The 10,158-nt window shown below is 38.7% G+C and overlaps 1 protein-coding gene across 1 annotated transcript in view; it reads right to left on the reverse strand.

Moving 5' to 3' along the window:
* LOC139732903 (uncharacterized) overlaps positions 1-3,700 on the reverse strand; it is a 33,176-nt gene extending 29,476 nt beyond the window's left edge. The window contains exon 1 of the mRNA XM_071643740.1: positions 3,161-3,700. The gene's annotated coding sequence lies outside the window, so the exon portion shown is untranslated. The remainder of the gene's footprint in view (positions 1-3,160) is intronic.
* Between the last annotated feature and the right edge of the window lie 6,458 nt (positions 3,701-10,158).

Genomic DNA, 10,158 nt, shown 5'->3' on the forward strand with positions numbered 1-10,158 from the left:
GAAAAGTGCAGGGTAGAAAAACGCTGGAAGAACCATAAAACCAATCCAGCCAGTCAAACCCCGTCCACACAATACTCTCATCCGGTCGACCACGAATGGTAAAATTGGCAAAGACTCTGTATGTGTTTTTTCCTCTCTCTCTCTCTCTCTCTCTCTCTCCACTCCTCCACTCTGTATATCACTGTTTCGGTCTTTCATATTTTGCACGTATGATCCCTTCATGTATTCCCATGTTTCTACACTTGATATCTTGGCCATTACTGACCGATGTCATTACCCCTGTGACCATTTATACATTCCTGCTAGATATCCAAATAAATCACACACAGAGTGTATCATGCTTCAAAATAAGCGTATTAGATATGCACATATTCCACACACTTTTTTATTACATCTGTGCATTGTCACATGATGTGCTTGTTTTATACAGCAAGATGATGGTAGTATACCCATGGTCCAAAGCGGCTGAAATCAAAGACTTCTGTGTGACTCAGGAAAAGTTTACACCCGTCTATCTGACGCACGAGTGGCGTCTCGCGGTAAATCTCCGAAGAAAGGGACGAAATGAGTGTCCAGCTAATGAAACCTTATGTAGCACAGCACTGCATGGATCGCCAATCATCAGGTATTCTGACCCCCTTATTACATACCGTGGTGTATGTGTACCAGATTCTGGCTGTTACTGAGTATCCTCAGCGCAGTACAGACAAAAATCACCGATATGATGATATGACTTTCCAAACTTGAGAAACACTGAAGCGAAAAAGTACAACACTGTTTAGAATTGTCGTAACTACATTTCAAAATATGGTCAAATTTTCCTACCTGATGTGCTATGTTGATACCAAGTGCATGACATCCACACCAGCAAAATTATAATGGGAAATTATGTTGTCCAGGAGCAAGGGATCTACGATCGACTATCAACATGAGAATGATCCGTTTACTGAGCGATTCATTCGAACACTATAGCATCGTCCATGGGATATACCGATTTTGACAAATCCGGTCACTCACAGAGTTGAACTGCTGTGAAGCATTTAACTTCATTTTCATCTCTAAAAAATTTACAGCTTCAAACTTGCACATTATCACATTACTGGCTGCATGGTAACACGTAGAACATGCATGCAGCTCAGATTTTTTTTTTTCATACTGGAAATGTATACTGTTATCCGGAATGTAAGACGTAATCTAATTTTACATTGTTATACATTTTATTCAACTTATATCATATTCAGTTTTATACTTTGATCGCCTTTTTAACTTGTCGTATTTTGCATTGTATTTCATGTAATATATTGTTATAGATTGTAATATTGTACTGTTTAAAATTTGTTTCAAATTGTAAATTGTATTTTAATATTTTTATGTAATACAGGGCTCTCTTGTAAAGCAGTTTTATGTACTGAAGAGACTACCCTGTATAAAGAACACATGATAAATAAAAATAAATAAATTAATAAATCGTGCTAATAAAGTGCCCTTAAACTGAATCTGTATGTATTTCCTTACTAATCTCAATACACTATATCCGGACCATTAGCATAAAACTAATGGGTACATTTACGATGTCAAATGATGCCAAAAATGTGTCCTTAAACTAAGATGTATAAAGATGGAAACAATGCGAGATATAGATCAAATGTCTTTGAATATACCACCTATAGTATCCTTCCTATCCTACATGTTATGATGTTGTATATCAAAGGACGTAAAATTTTCGAATTCATGTTACCAAGAATGAAAGTTAAACAAAACAAAGAAAACGACACAGGACATCGCAAAACAAAACAAAAATGTGACGGACATACGAAGTAACGAGCAACCTTGATTTCTGAAGTCAGTAACCTTCGTTCTGTTTTTGTTTTGCCCTCTATTTTTTTTTCAACCACAAAGAAATAAGAGGAGGTTATGTACAAAGTTGATAGTTTTTAAATGAATCTTTGGAACGCGATCGCTTCTAGAGCTGGAAAAAACATACGAGGAAAGTTATTGGCATAATCAAACTGTCATCTTCTTCGGATGCAGAAACGAGCCAGGGGATGGATGAAGTAAATGGGTATATGTGTGAGAACAACTATACATACGTCGAAAAGAAGAATATCAAAGACAAGGAAGACCTAAATGTTTATGTTGTTGAATAAAGACGCAAAGATGTCTTGGTCACACAAGCTAAGAAACATTTTGCATAATGGTCCACACGCATGGTAGCTGCTGTATAGTCTTATGCATATTATTCTCTCTTTCCAACTTCGTGGCTTTCTGTGTTTACCACATGAAAGAGCAAACCTCTCCCGTGTTGTCTATAGCCGCCAGTGAGTCGGTAATGCATTAGCAATGGTTTGGTGATACAGGGAAAAGGGTAGAAATACTAGAAGAAGATCAAGAAGTACGTAGTGGAGGTATAGTCGAATAGCACTAGTAGTAGTATTGTAGTAGTACGTAGTAGCACAGTAGAAGTAGTAGCACCAGTAGTATAGTAGTAGTAGTAGTAGTAGTAGTAGTAGTAGTAGTAGTAGTAGTAGTAGTCAGTAGTAGTAGAAAGTAGTACTTAGTAGTAGTAGATCAGTAGCAGTAGAAGTAGAAGTAGTAGCAGAATTATTCAAGTAGTAGTAGTAGTAGTAGTAGTAGAAGTAGTGGAAGGAGTAATGAGTCTTTGTATAGTACATGACACTGATGACAAAAATTGCATACATCGCATATCACAGCAAGGAACATAATAATCCGCAACAGGGTTAAAGAAGGCAATGGTGTTAGCCTTACTTGCTTTATCGTGTATATTCATATATTAATCATAAGGAGATTGCCTCAAACACATCACCTCCGTACTTCGAACACGAATCAAATCTGTAGTGAGAGACTTTGACATTTTGGTTGACTTCACTTCGACACAATATGCCTCCTATAGATGATAAACTTTTCCCCTCTTTTTTGTTGACACAGTGCTATCACTCATGTGCCATTTTCATCTCAACATTGTATTGCATTCAGTTGAAAGTGGTTTTATGATCATATTATGGTTCTACATGAACTTTCATGTGGAGGATGTGAGCAAAATTCGAAAGTAAAAAAGGGGGACGGATACTCCAATTTGTGCCCACAGAACGATGTGTGCAAAATTTACGGGTGATAAAAGGCATATTAATTCTCCACTTACCGTGTATAGACCAATAGTGTGCAAACTCTAGGTTTTTAATCGACAATTATCGATGAAAAACCGGTGGTTGTTGGACCGACAAGTTTTCCTGGACTTTGAGGGAATATCGGGCAATGGATTTGAGTCTTGAGATATCCCAAATGGAAGGTAATGCTTGAAACCTTGCTATGCGATCGCTACTCCTTTCGAACTCGAGTCCAGCTGATTCTAGTTGACTCGCACGTTAGTGGATTCTCTGCCTATTTCAGCACGCTCTGGGTGTTTATGCGAAATATCGAGGAAATATTTGAACGCAGCAAAGTCCACACACAGAGAGAAGAATGGATTTCAATGACGTCTATTCAGAGCCATGAACTTTAGGTGGACTGTGGGCAAAGCTATTGTGGCTTTCGCTGGAAGGCCGAGCCTTGGTAGTGTACGCTTGCGTGAACATGCACTGGCAATTATGTTCCGTGTACGTGCGCCTCGGATGGAGAGTGTAGAGCGAATGAGAGAAAGATATACACCGAGCGGAGTGCGAGCAGTCTGTATAATGGTATACCGCGGCGAGGCTACATCGCAGAAACGGCGTACAAAGCCGTCTGCTATTTGGATGTAGGGCGGCGTTGAACCCAGCTCGAAGTAACCAGGTCACATTAGCACGCTTAGGTTGGCAAAAACTAATCTTCACTGCGCGTGTATGACCTTCGATACACTACGCTCGCTAGCCGGAGGATGGCGCGTGCAATATATTAGTTGCGTATAAAATCCAGTAACTTACACGTCCTAATCACCTCCATTCATGCTCCTTTACCAAGGCAAACAATGACAGTAATTATTTTTTTTTCTTCTCGTGATGGGGTTAGATAAATGAAGCTCTCTGCTCTGTTGGCCCAATTAATATAAACTCTGTATACCTTCTCTTTCTTTCATGGGAAGAGGAAAATGTTATAACACACTCAGTTACGGCAAATGAAACATGAAATACGTCCTGTAAGTTCTTTCGCCACAGGGCAGTATGCGCGGAGATCCGTCCAACATTCATGGCCGTATTGTCATCACATCCGATCGGTAGCATAGACATTAAAATAATAAAAGAACAAGGGCTTACACGGACACCTCGGTCAATTCATGACAGACTCTAGTGTATGAACTGTATGACGTCATCCCAGAGTATTTGCAGTCCTTACGGTTATAATTATGCAATTACAGAATTGTATTGATTCGGTTGATGTATTCTTTTTATCTATCCACTTTCCACTATCTAGAGTCCAGCTTTTCTTCATCTGTGCTTCTTTCTTTGTCCCCCACCCTCTCTCTTTCGTCTCTTACAATAACAAAACAATTCATGAATATGATCGTAATTCCTATGACAATTATGCTTGTCCGGCCTACTTACCTGTGTATAGGCCTATGTGTATGTTTGTATGTATAAAGTCTTATCTATACATTGACATATATGCGTGTGTGTTCGTGCGTACGTGCGTGTGTGTGTGCTGTGTGTTTCATGAAATTCATGATAATATTATGTACACATACCTTCGTACTCGTCATTAGAAAGGTAAATCGTGAAACTAAATTTTAGGGTAGGCCTACTTGTATGCAACATGCAATATACCGGGGGTGACTATTAAACCATGAGGGCAGGATATTTTGGAATGTCTTTCGCCCCGGGTCACTGATTCATGTCGAAGTTATGGCAACATAACCTGATTGGCAGACAGGGTTCAATCAAACAAACCCAGTCGACCCGAATCACAAATCTTTGGCCTTGTCTCGGAGAAGTGTTGCATTCGTCTGCCATTCCGCCGACCGCCCACGTGTAGCAAGGAGCTATTTAAACACGTGAGCTCTATGCGGGAGTAGATCTATTTGTGTAAAGCTTTGTAGAGAGAGAGAGAAAGAGAGAGAGATACGAGTAAATATTTCTAGCATTTATCATTAAAGTTGATACCATTACGCTCATTATCATTAATTTCTATAACCCCTTGACCGAATCTGGATCTTAAAGAACAAAAATAAGGACTCCCTAAATCCTCTCTCTCCCTCTCTCTCCTACCCTCCTCTCTGTCTATCTGCCCCCCCCCCCCCCGTCTCTCTAAATCTTTGTTTGGGCGGGGAAAAAAAAACCCTACAGAAATAGATAAAGATGCGACTTGCCGCTCACCCCAGTCCCCATGACCCATTCCCAAATGGTGCCGAATCAGTGCTAACTCCCTTTATATCACGTGTTCATCTGCCCCTTTAGTTATTATAGGTCATTGATTATCATCCTTCGCTCTCAGTGGGGATAGTCGAATATCTTTTTTTTTTTTAATCATATAAACTTTCTTTTTTTTAGACGATAAATTGCTGCTGCATTTGTAAGAGTATAATTGTGCATAATCCCTATATACGGACGAGTTGCCACATTTTTGTATTTTTGTATGGTTTTGATATTGTGCCTGTCTATCAGGTGGACAAGATGAATTAAAATGAAATCAGTTACCATTGTTTTTGCAAAGAAGTATAGTTGTACATAATCATTTGTATCAGTCCTTTGCGTAAACCTACACAGTACCAACCCAGTTTCCGCGCTAGCCACTTCATGGACGAAGACGAAATAGAGATACGCGCCCTCAACGACGACATGTAACCATTATTTTTTTTTTCTCTCTCTCTCTCTCCCCATCCTTCTCTTCTTGCACGCACCACGATATATATTTCCATGATACCCAGTAGCCAAATGGAACTAGAATTTTATGAGGAAAAGCATCCGTGAGGTTTAACTTTGTGTAATCGAAAGTCCGGATATTGTAAGGAAGGAGGGGAATTCAAACCAATCCTCCCTTTTGTCTGATTTCTTATTTTTTTAATTACTCTTAGTTTCACTTAGCCTACAGATATGAAAGTACATTTTCACATTTTCCAGTAATGAACTCCGGTATCACGTTCCGAGAAAGACGCTCTATGGATCCGTTGACGGGTGACGTGAAGAAAAGAATCGGGAGTATTAATTATCATTGTGAATTGATGTTTCCTGGAATTTGCATAAACATCTAAGCAAAATGTCACACAAAATGGCTCAATGGCCTGATAAGGACACAACTATTGTAGCGTACAATGTAGACGAACCCACAGAAAGCAGGGAGGGGAAAAGCTGTGTGTGCGGGGGGGGGGGGGGGTGGAGGAGGGGGTTATGATCCGGATACGTTAGAAAGCAGTGCACTGCCATCAGCTCTGATTCTCCGCTATATCAATAACGAACGAATCGGGCAGCTTCTACGAAGAAGCAGGGAGGTTAATGACCGACTAGTTCATCACGCCAGCGCTCACCCGTGGCATTAATTTAGGCAGGAAAGGCGGGAGAAGAGAGAGAGGGAGAAGAAGGGAGAGGGATGATGAGAGAGGGAGAGAAAGTAAGGAAGAAAAAAAACATAGAAGAGAAGAGACGAGAGAGAGGTTGAGATTACTTTGGTAAGGGAACGATGTGACGCCAAACACTCCATACTATACCGACCTATCGGTTCTCCCCCAGTAATAATTGCTACTTCAGGAGTCGCCAGAACGTGTTATTAAAATGATCCTTCTGCTCATTTCTATTTTGCCCCGTAAGTTGCGGTTGTGAATTCGACGCCCTCAGAATGATCCTGACACATAACTTTAACTCAGTGTCCACACAAATAGCCGTTCGATGTAAGGGGCATCCATTGCTGTACAGTTTTTCAATATTTTTTCTTCTTCATTTGCATTGATTTGTATCCAGCCGATTAGACATAATTTCTTTTTCTAGCCGGTCATAATATGGCAACCTGACTTCCCCACAGTAATGGTGAGCATGCGTCTATATTGAATTTCATAACGCTACGATTGATTTAAAAACAACAAATGACTACATCAAAAAATCAAACTTTGTCGGATAAGTATGATCTTTCTCATTATATCATTTATTTATTTATTCATTCATATCTTGGCTAAATGGTTATATAGAACAATATCATAAAGTTTTGGCTGGTACATAATTCATAAAAGTGGGGAAATCAATTTCAAGCTATTAAGCATCATTTATGCATGGGGCTCTCGTTTGTGCATCGCTCAATCCCACCTCCCTGCTCAATTCAAGCATTATTTCATTTTTTTCTTTCGGATCAGAGCGTAAGAGACATCAAAAGGCAAAGTTTGCTTAACGGACATCATGCGAAACGAACTGAAGCACAAAAAGAGTATTCTTGGATATTACCTGATGTTTGATAAGACATCTCAAAGCTTAACTTGTCAATTATCAATCGCAAAACTGAGTAACTTTCCCAAACATCCATTCGCAGCTAACACCGACGTCCAGTATCGCCTTGGAGCATTTGTAGCACATCAAACCATGATAATTTATCTTATCGGCGATATGATATCTGTAAACGGAAATCCTGTCATATATGTCTCCTTCGCACTTTTTTTTTGACACATAAGAGACAAGAGAGGTGACAATATATCATAATATTTTCTGAGTGACAGGACTAAATTCGGAAGTTAGTAACGACACCAATAAACCAGTTCATAATCAGCTCACATGCACAATGGTACAATTGTCCCTTTATTTCTTTTTTTATCATTTCTCAATTGGTAGGGAACCACACTCGTTTTTAGAGCGGCATAATGCAAAAGCTTGCCCAACGTAGCAATTGATTGAAATTATGTTCATACAAAGAGCGAACTTGCTTACAGACCAAGTGACCACGTCCGCCAGTTGACACGTTTATTCGGCAGGCATCCATTTCATCGCTTTGTATCTACAGACGTTATCAATTAATGTTGACACATACCAGGCATGCTGTCAGGTGGATGTGGAATATAGCAAACACTATATGGATTTCATAAGTAATCATTTCATGCTTTTCTCTGTGAATCTAAAATCCAACATAACTGACTTAGCAAATTTTTGCTCATGCGCAAATTAAAGTGGAACTTTAAAATGGCTAATTTTTGACAGACAGCCTTTCCTTACCTTCCCATATTGAGAGAAACACCTGGTACAGACTTAGATATGCTGTTCATGGAAGAGCTTTGCCTATTTTATTATGATACTGAAGGCACGCGCCATCTGTCAACATACATCTACAACCATCTGGTGATCTTTAAGACACAAAGCAACGCTTTATTCATTAAATAAGCTAATATTTTCGTGTCTTCCTCCAAGGAACAGAGATCTATTATTTCCTATAGTATCTCATTCCCTTTCTCTTTTTTCAAAACAGCAATATTCCTTTTTAACATGGCTTGATACAGCCAAAAGAAAGGGGGGGGGGGGGGGAGAGAAATAAATAAATAGGTCATTTCCAGTATTTGCGTTATTGTAGTCGACTTCGATTTGAAAGGGTCGTACATATTTCGCTTGCAGCATTTTAATCCACGTAGTCTCTGCATAAAGGCACTTTTTTTCGGTTTAAAATATCAGAGCGGTATTGCCCTATTAATCTACATGATACGAATGTTTGTGATGTTGCTGTCATGAAGGTATGGAAGACGTTCTCTTAGAAATTAAAATGATTCCCAAATCTTCTGAAAGTGTGAAAATTATTGACAAATCTTTCAGTGACCACATTTTACCAAACTAATTTTCATATAGTAGTGCTATAATACTCAGTAAGCAGTTAACGAAACGTGATTTATAGCATGATAATTGTTTCGTTTGCAGATGGTCTGATATAAATTTTGTATGATTCTTTGTCATCCACCTAAGTATCAATTTGCAGCTCAGTTCCACAAAGTCTCATCGGTTTTTTTTTTTTTGCTAATTTCTTCAAGTATTAGTCCTATTGGTAAGCAGTTTCATAAAGGCTCGAATTAACAATCTTGAAATTAATTGCTCTGCATGGTCTTACATTACATGCTACCAGTCTCCTATATTTGTGTAATTACAAGGATATGAAAAAAAGGGTTGAAAACAAAGCAAAAATGCTTCGAATTTATCATACTTGATATACACAATACGCAATAATAATAATAATAATGATAATAATAATAATAATAGTGTTCAGAATCAATCATTTAACTGTTTAAGCGAACTCTTTTTCAACATGGGACTTATTTCATCATGGATCTCTTGATGATAGGATCGATTGATAATCGACCGCACAAGGATGGTCGGATTGAGAATTAATTTTGTGGAATCTGAATATTCAAAAGCGTAACGTGTCTCCACCTAATATGGCCAGGATGCGTTCCCATGGTAACAGAGAATCATGCTGTTAAAGCTCATGATGTTTGACGTGAGTGTCATCACGTCAGAAAACGACCGGTGTCAAGGCTAAGCAACCGGCTGCCTGTCTACGGGAGGAGCCTGGCTGATTATGTGCGAAGTTTCTTTTGATATCAATCCTAGCTATAGAGGGAACATTTCGTGACTTATAGATATATACAATAAATAATGTTTCATCTGTTTATAGCGTCCTCTTCAGTTTTACGAAATTTGAGTCTCCTCATTGTAAACTTCAGGCTCCAAAAGATAAGATTTACTGTTTGCATGTGTGAAATGAGTCTATTGTACATTTTGTTGTTATTGTTGTTGTTTTGTTAATGTTGTTGAAAAATGACAATTCAACAATGATAAGTGTATTACAAACAACAACAATAAAAATACTTAACAAGTTCAGGAAAAAGTATTGAAATATACAGTGTAACATATTTACAATATGGCTATATACCTACACGCATACGTCATAATATTTTGGTGGCATACAGTAGGCCTATACACATGGAGGTACCTATACTCCATACTTGTAAAACCTTTGTCTTAAAACCTTTACCTTTTAAATTCAGTTATCATTTTTTTGTTAGAAACTCTGCAAGTTTTGGGAGAGTTTTTACCTCTTTGGCACTCAATTTGTGGGTTTCAAAGTGAGGCTGATATGAAAATAAGGTCTGGATGAATGAGACTATGTGATAGGAACTGTTGGCGCCGTCCGAGCCGCCACTCCGAAGACGTTACGCATTGTCGTTTTCTCGCCATTCAAAATGAAACCGCTCGTCTATTGCTCAGTCCGGAT

This window comes from Diadema antillarum, unplaced genomic scaffold (genome assembly GCF_040938485.1).
Source record: "Diadema antillarum isolate AM-2024a unplaced genomic scaffold, OU_Dant_1.0 seq00000455_RagTag, whole genome shotgun sequence".
Classification (NCBI taxonomy): Eukaryota; Metazoa; Echinodermata; class Echinoidea; order Diadematoida; family Diadematidae; genus Diadema; species Diadema antillarum.